The 8,176-nt window shown below is 44.0% G+C and overlaps 1 pseudogene across 1 annotated transcript; it reads right to left on the minus strand.

The window, feature by feature from the left end:
• Positions 1-1,231: 1,231 nt before the first annotated feature.
• LOC308236346 (neurofilament light polypeptide-like) lies at positions 1,232-2,420 on the minus strand (annotated as a pseudogene). The gene has a single exon. The product of its transcript is annotated as a neurofilament light polypeptide-like (transcript).
• Positions 2,421-8,176: the final 5,756 nt, after the last annotated feature.

Genomic DNA, 8,176 nt, shown 5'->3' on the forward strand with positions numbered 1-8,176 from the left:
TTGTTAATTGCAGCTTAGACTTAAGAAAATGCCTTATATAAATATACTAGTGGCCTGGCCGGGGTGTGTGTGGGGGGAGCTGTCCCTCAGCCTGGCCTGCATCCTCTCCAGTCTGGGACCCCTGTGGGATGGGACCTAAACCAGCAGTTGGACAACCCCCTCGCAATCCAGGACTGCTGGCTCCTAACCGCTCACCTGCCTGCCTGTTTGATCACCCCTAACCACTCTGCCTGCTGGCATGCTTGCCCCCAACTGCACCCCCCTGCCAGCCTGCTCACCCCCAACTGGTCCCCTCTGCCAGCCTGCTTACCCCCACTGCCCCCCCGCCCCGCCAGCCTGATCACCCCAACTGCCCTCCCCTCCTGGCCTGATTACCCCTAACCGCCTCTGCCTCGGCCCCACCACCTTGGCTTTGTCCAGAAGGAAGTCTGGAAGGTCTCATGGTCTAATTAGCATATTACCCTTTTATTAATATAGATAGGATATGACATACCACCATAACTATAACATATCTACCAATATTAATCTATGAGAATATGTACTTCATACGATAGGAAGGCATCTAATACATTACATTGTATATGTTGTAAGTAGTAGGAAATACTGTATTCATAGCAATAATATACACCCTGTGACTTCCCTTCCTGATTTGGGAATGGTTCCCCATTTCTTTGAATGTTTCCTGGCCCCTAATGTATTTTTTTTTTTTTTTGTCTTTCAGTGTAACTTTATTTACTGTTTATTGCACATGATTTGAGGTCTTTAATTTCTAACCACCAAAGATTCAAAGGACTATTTTTTCCATGAAGTTTAACATTAACATTAGTGAATTCATGTATTCATGTGTTTTTATTGTAAACAACTTATTCACATTGTCACAGATCAGTGGTATGCAAACTGTGGCTCTCGAGCCACATGTGGCTCCCGAGCCACGGTTTGCCGCTCTGTTGACTAATGAGTTTGCAGACCACTGTCATAGATCCTGAACTCATAAGCATGGACCATGCACAGGCTGGCAGCAATCCAGGAAGCCACTCTGCAAGCAAACAGATACTCTGCATAAGGAGAAAAGTCATAGCACAACATTTAATGTCCAACCTGAGTCACCTCAGAATGTTATATATATTGACTTCTTAATTCATATAGTATCAGGAACTCAATTGCTTGGTTGGTGATGGGGTTGACCTGGTTTCAGGAGGATTATTCCTGAAATAATTAAGGAAAGGGGGGCTCAATCTTTCTTCTTGGTTGCTTGCTCCTCCCAGCACCTTCATCTTTCTTCTCGTCCTCAGCTTCTTGGGCATCTTCTCCTTCACCTTCACCTCCTTCTTCTTCCTCCTTTGCATCCTCAAATTCTTCCTTAGCACCTTCTTCCTCTTCCTCTCCTTCCTCTTCCCCACCACTTCCTTCTCCTTCTCCTCCTCTTCAGCTTCTCCTTCAGAGGGGGGTTCATCCTTAGCTTCCTCGGCTTTTGCAGCCTCAATGGTCTCCTCCACCTCGATCTGCTCCTCCTGGACGTGGCTGGTGTATTAAGAAGGGAAGGAGTGAGCGGACATCAAGTAGGAGCTGGTCTGTAAACCACCGTAGGCAGATCGACCAAAGACCTGGGAACTCTGGGAGTAGCTGCTGGCTATGCTTCCCACACTGGTGAAACTGAGCTGGGTCTCCTCACCTTCCAAGAGTTTCCTGTAAGCTGCACTGTCAATGTCCAAAGCCACATTGAGGAGGTCCTGGTATTCTTTTAAATATCATGCCATTTCACTCTTTGTACTTCTCAACTCATTTTCTAATTTGTTGATTGTGTCCTGCATAGCACTAACATCGGAGTTCTGCTTATCCTCCAGCTCTTGCAGCTTCTTTCCAGCTTCATGCCCCGGCTTGCTTCCATCTCCAGGGTCTTGGCCTTGAGCAGGCAGCAGCTCTCGGACACCTCGTCCTTGGTGGCGCGCCCCACGTAGGTGTTCTTGACATTGCTCTCGGTCAGCACCATGAAGCAGCTCTTGTACTATTCTTCAGCATTCTGCATGTTCTTGGCAGCCAGCTTCTCGTACTGGGTGCGGATGTCCTTAATCGCAGCGGAGAGGTCGGACTTGGAGAAAATGTCCATCTCCACGGAGATCTGAGCGTACTGGATCTGCGCCTGCAGCTCGGCGATCTCCTCTTCGTGCACCATTTTCAGAAAGGCGATTTTGTCCATCAGGCTGTCGATGCGCTTTTCGAGCTCAGCGCCGGCCCACCTCGTCTGCACCTTTGCGTGCCTCCATCAGCCAGTCCTCGGCATCCTCATGGTTCAGCACCTCTTCCTGGTAGCATGCCTGCAGGTTGCTCCCAGTCTCTTCTAAGCCCCGGTGCCTCCTAACTGCCCACTGCCCTCTTCTCGCCAGGGACCGGGTGCAGTGGGGCGGGCACAGGCATCCCATTTTCATTAAAATGTTCAACCTGGGCCTGATCCACCGGTGTCCGCAGGCGGCCCGGGGACAGTGATCATGGAGATGCTGGCCACCCCGCCTGCCCAGGTCCCCAATCATGGGCCAGACCCCGCAGGTGGTGTCTGGTGCTGCCCGCCCGGCCTGCCCAGTCCCTGATCGCTGCCGGGACCGTGCAGGCAGCGTCAGTTGCTGCCCAACCGGCCTACATATGCAAATTTACCTACCATCTTTGTTGGGTTAATTTGCATATCACTCCTGATTGGCTGGTGGGTGTAGCAGAGGTACAGTCAATTAGCATCTTTCTCTTTTATTAGTATAGACTTTATTCCAGTGGTATGCTGGAGCCTACTTGTGCCAGCTCCTGAAAGTTGATTTTGTGTGCATCTCTTCCCAGTTCTGAGTTCAGTGAAATAATGCTAATAGCTCAAAATGGGCTGTGATGGGAGTATTTACATCACGGAATCAGCAAAAGAAAAAAACAAGGGCTCTTTCTTTCCAAGAAAGCTAATTATTAAACATTACTAGCATTCCTCTGCACACACAGCCTTAGTAGTAAGGATTTAAAGTATCTTCTAATTAACCATGGTTACTTGAAATCCAATGTGATTACTGTTAAATGATATATTGCATATTTTCAACTGTTTAATCTTTCTTACCTGTGAAATCTGTGATGGTAGATTATAGTTTAATATTATCACACAAAAATTACAAGACAAAGATAATATGGAAAAGTAAATTTCTACTTTGCAATGCATAATATTGATATCATGTACCCCCTAATAGGATGCTCTGTAAAGGACATGTCGCTTCTGGAGTGTTCTTGCCCAAAATGCATAACCTTAACCATGAGAAAACATCAGACAAATCCAGGACATTCTACCGAAAAAATGATCAGTAATCTTTAAAAATGTCAAAATATTGAAAGACAAAGACTGAGGAATTGTCACATACTGGAGGAGAATAAGGAGACATAACACCAAGCACAAGGTGGGATTCTGAATTGGAATGTGAACCAGAAAAAAAGATATTAGTGAGAAAATGGGCGACATTTGAATAAGGTTTCTAGGTTAATAAGCAGTATTGTGTGGATATTAATTTTCTAGTTGTAATAACTGATCTAAATTTATGTGAGGTAGTTATATTAGAAGCTGGCAAAGGGATATACAAAACTTCTTGAACTCTTTTTGCCACTTTTGAAGTCTAAAATTATCTCAAATTGCAAAGTTAACAAACTTGCTATAGTTTCTTTAACAGAATATGTACTTTGGAAGTAGGCAAATCTGGATTTTAATCTTGGTTTCACAAAACTGCATGACTTTGCACAGAGCATTTAAAATTAGTTCTTATATTTAATTTCACTTTTCTCATCTATGAGAGCTAGATAATTGTGTTTATTTTACAGAGTGGTAGGAATTAAATGATATAACTGTGAAGTGATAATTGTGTTTATTTTACAGGGTGGTAGCAATTAAAGAAGATAATGCTTCCTAAACCTCTAATACTGTGCCTGACACAGTATGCATTGAATAAATAATAGTTAATGAAGCTTTACTGATCTTGAAAAAAATAATAGAAGAAAACCGTTATAATATCTTCATGTATTTTTGACAATTATAATGTTCTGAATGCCCTTACATTGCTCCTCCAAATCCTTGGATATACATGATTGCAAAAATCAAAAGTGTGCATGTCTGAAAGACACAATTAAGACCCCTCATAGAACTTTCCTTGCATAAGAGCCTTAGTCTTGAACTTAAAAGAGGAGTCTGAGGGCTCCATTGAAGTGGCCTAATGTAGCATGAGCTGGATTTTGTGATCTGCTAATATAAATGTGAGTGGTGTGGCCTTGTCATTACACTCTGGAGACAAAGATTTCATGGTTTCTGAATTGAATAAAAGCAAAGTTGCCTGCCAACTTTTATGTGCGATCTCTCAATGTTGGACAACCATATCTTCCTGCACAAATACCAACTATAGGGAAGCTTAATTTTAATCATGTGAGATATATTTCTATGTTTACCAGAGATTTTTCCCAGTAACAAATAATTTATACTCCCTAATAAGTTTTACCTTTGATACAATTATAGTAATCTGGTTATTATTTAACAGGAAAGGAGTAAAGGGAAGATTAGATAATATAGGCATGCCATTTATAAAGCTTTGGTAATTTAACACTCTCCTAGTTTGATTTTTGCTGATCAATGGGGGAAGGAGCAGGACAAAGGCAGTTTAGACACCTGTCCAGTGAGGTCTGAGTAATGTGGGAATGTGCCTACCTGTCTGTCAGTAACACCTGGGAGCCAGTCAGTGGTCAAAATAGGCAGGGCCACTGCAATGGTGAGAAACCTGCATATTTAAACTTCTGAACAAAGGGAGTTCCTCCTTTTTTGCCTCTCTTGGCCTTTGGCCCTCTGGCCCCCTTGGGACCCCTGCTGCAGGGGCACATTCTTCTGTGCCCATATGGCTCACAGCCATGTGGATTCACAGACTAACAGACTTTTAATTAGCTTGAATGCTTGACTGGACCTAGATGCAACATGGAACAAAAGCTCTGGACACTGGTCTTGCTTTTGCCTCTAGTGGGACCCCAGCTTCACATTCTGAGGACTGGATTATGGGACATGGTACTTTGGAACCTGAGGAATGTAACTCCACACAAATAAAGCCTTTTACCACATCTCATTCTCCTGTGGGGGCTTCTGAAAATGCCTATTTCAGCAGTACCCCCAAGAACCCCACTCCCGCTTATCTCTGGGAAATCTGGCCTATTAATTTCTCCGGCAACATATTTGTAGGCTAACGGCCCAATGTTTCAAGAAATGCTGTTCAAGACCTGTGCTCACTGTTGTTCTCTCTGTGTGCATACTTAGGTACATACTAGAGGCCTGGTGCACGAAATTCATGCACGGAGGAGGGGGGTGTCCCTCAGCCCAGCCTACACCCTCTCCAATCTGGGACCCCTCGAGGGATATCTGACTGCCCATTTACGCCCGATCCTAAAAAGGCAGTCGGACATCCCTCTCACAATCCAGGACTGCTGGCTCCCAACTGCTCGCCTGCCTGCCTTCCTGATTGCCCCTAACCACTTCTGCCTGCCAGCCTGATCACCCCCTAACCACTCTCCTGCCAGCCTGATTGATGCCTAACTGCTCCCCTGCCAGCCTGTTTGCCCCTAACTGCCCTCCCCTACAGGCCTGGTCCCCCCCAACCGCCCTTCCCTGCAGGCCTGGTTGCCCCCAACTTCCCTCCTCTGCCGGCCTGGTCACCCCTAATTTCCCTCCCCTTCAGGCTTGATCCCCCCCAACTGCCTTCCCTTGCAGGCCTGGTCCCTCCCAACTGCCCTCCCCTGCTGGCCATCTTGTGGTGGCAATCTTGTGTCCACATGGGGGCAGCCATCTTTGATCACATGGGGGAAGCCATCTTGTGTGTTGGAGTAATGGTCAATTTGCATATTACTCTTTTATTAGATAGGATAGAGGCTGGTGCATGGGTGGGGGGCCAGCTAGTTTGCTCTGAAGGGTATCCCGGATCAGGGTGAGGGTTCTCTTGGGGCGTGGGGCGGCCTGGGCGAGGGGCCTGTGGTGGTTTGCAGGCTGGCCACGCACCCCCATGACCCAAGCGGAGGCCCTGGTATCTGGTATTTATTTATCTTCTACAATTGAAACTTTGTAGCCTTGAGTGAAGCGAAGCCTCCTGCTTGCTCTGTGGCTGCAGCCATTTTTGTTGGGATTTATTTATCTTCTATAATTAAAACTTCGTAGCCTTGAGTGGAGGCCTGGGCTGGCCAGGGTGTGCAGAAAGCTTGGCTTCCTCCATCACCGGGGAAACCCAAGCCTCCTCCTCACTCCGTGGCCACAGCCATCTTGGTTGGGTTAATTTGCATACTCACTCTTGATTGGCTGGTGGGCATGGCTTGTGGGTGCAGTGGAGGTACAGTCAATTTGTATATTACCCTTTTATTAGATAGGATATGTGTGTGTGTATATAGAAAACATTTGCATATGCATTTTATACATATATACATAATACTCAATTGTCTTGTCCAAATATAAGCAGCACTTACAAGAGTTAAGCCAAAGTGACATTAAAAGAGAACATCATCGATGCACATATCAAAACTTCTCTTGTTGTTAAATAAAAATAATAATTTAAAAAGTTGAGAAAGTTCACCTTTGTCTTATTATGCTAAGTTCTCTATACCATATTTATTTTTATTTATTTGGATTGATCACAACTTCTGAATATTATTACTGAGCAACTTGAAGACATGCACTGCTCTTGAAATAAGTAAATTATTTCAATAAAAGTTTCACCTGCAGACAAAATCATTCACTCCCACTTTGTGTAACCTCATTCGTAAGCAAGCTTTACATCATTTAGATATTAACCTAAAGATAGAGCAACAATTCTAAGGATTGCTGTTCTATCTTTAGGTTAATATCTACATGATGTAACAAAACAATAAGAAAGCCCACTGCAAGGGAGAACCTATTTGCCAATGTTATCACTGATAAGGGTTTAATCTCCAACATTTACAGGGAACTCATACAACTCAACAAAAGGAAGATAAACAACCCAATCAAAAAATGGGCAATGGACCTAAATAGATACTTTTCGAAAGAAGACATAAGGAAGGCCAAGAGACATATGAAAATATGTTCAAAGTCACTAATCATCCAAGAGATGCAAATCAAAATGACAATGCAGTACCATCTCACACCTGTCAGAATAGCTATCATCAACAAATCAACAAATGACAAGTGCTTACAAGGATGCAGAGAAAAAGGAACCCTCATGCACTGCTGGTGAGAATGCAGACTGGTGCAGCCAATGTGGAGAACAGTATGGAGTTTCCTCAAAAAACTAAAAATGGAGCTCCCATTTGACCCAGTGATACCACTTCAAGGAATAGATCTCAAGAAACTAAAAACACCAATCAGAAAGGATATATGCATCTCTATGTTCATAGCAGCACAATTTACCATAGCTAAGATTTGGAAACAGCCTAAGTGGCCATCAGCAGATGAGTGGATTAAAAAACTGTGGTACAGCTACACAATGGAATACTACGCTGAGGTAATAAAAGAAGGAATTCTTACCATTTGCAACAGCATGGATAGAACTGGAGAGCATTATGCTAAGTGAACTAAGCCAGTCAGAGAAAGATAAATATCACAGATCTCACTCATTTATGGATTATAATGAACAACATAAACTAATGAACAAAAACAGATTCAGAGACAGAGAAATATCAATTAGACTGTCAAACCTCAGAGGGAAGGTAGGGAAGGGTGGGGGTAAGGGGGAGAGATCAACCAAAGGACTTGTGTGCATGCATATAAGCCTAACCAATGGACACAGACAACAGGAGGGTGAGGGCATGAGTGGGGGGTGGGGGGGTAAGGGGGAGATAAGGACACATATGTAATACCTTAATCAATAAAGCAAAAAAAGAAAGAACAACCACCAAAGGGCCCAATGACAATGGTAACATGAAAATATAAAAATCATAAAAACTCTTTTCACAGCTGCCAGGAGGAAACTGAGAAGCAACACTTAGTAAATGGTCTTACTTATATCAGAAAGTCCCATGCATGTGGTTAGCTCTAAAAACACAGATTTCTGCTTCTCAGTGCAGATTTTTTCACCCAGTCATATGGAGAGCACTGTGTGAAGTGAGCAGCAGTTTTCAAGAACAGCTTTCAGTACAAAGTACAGACTTTGCTCTTCATCTTCGTGGCTAGGAA

Source organism: Plecotus auritus (genome assembly GCF_963455305.1).
Source record: "Plecotus auritus genome assembly, chromosome: 1".
NCBI lineage: Eukaryota > Metazoa > Chordata > Mammalia > Chiroptera > Vespertilionidae > Plecotus > Plecotus auritus.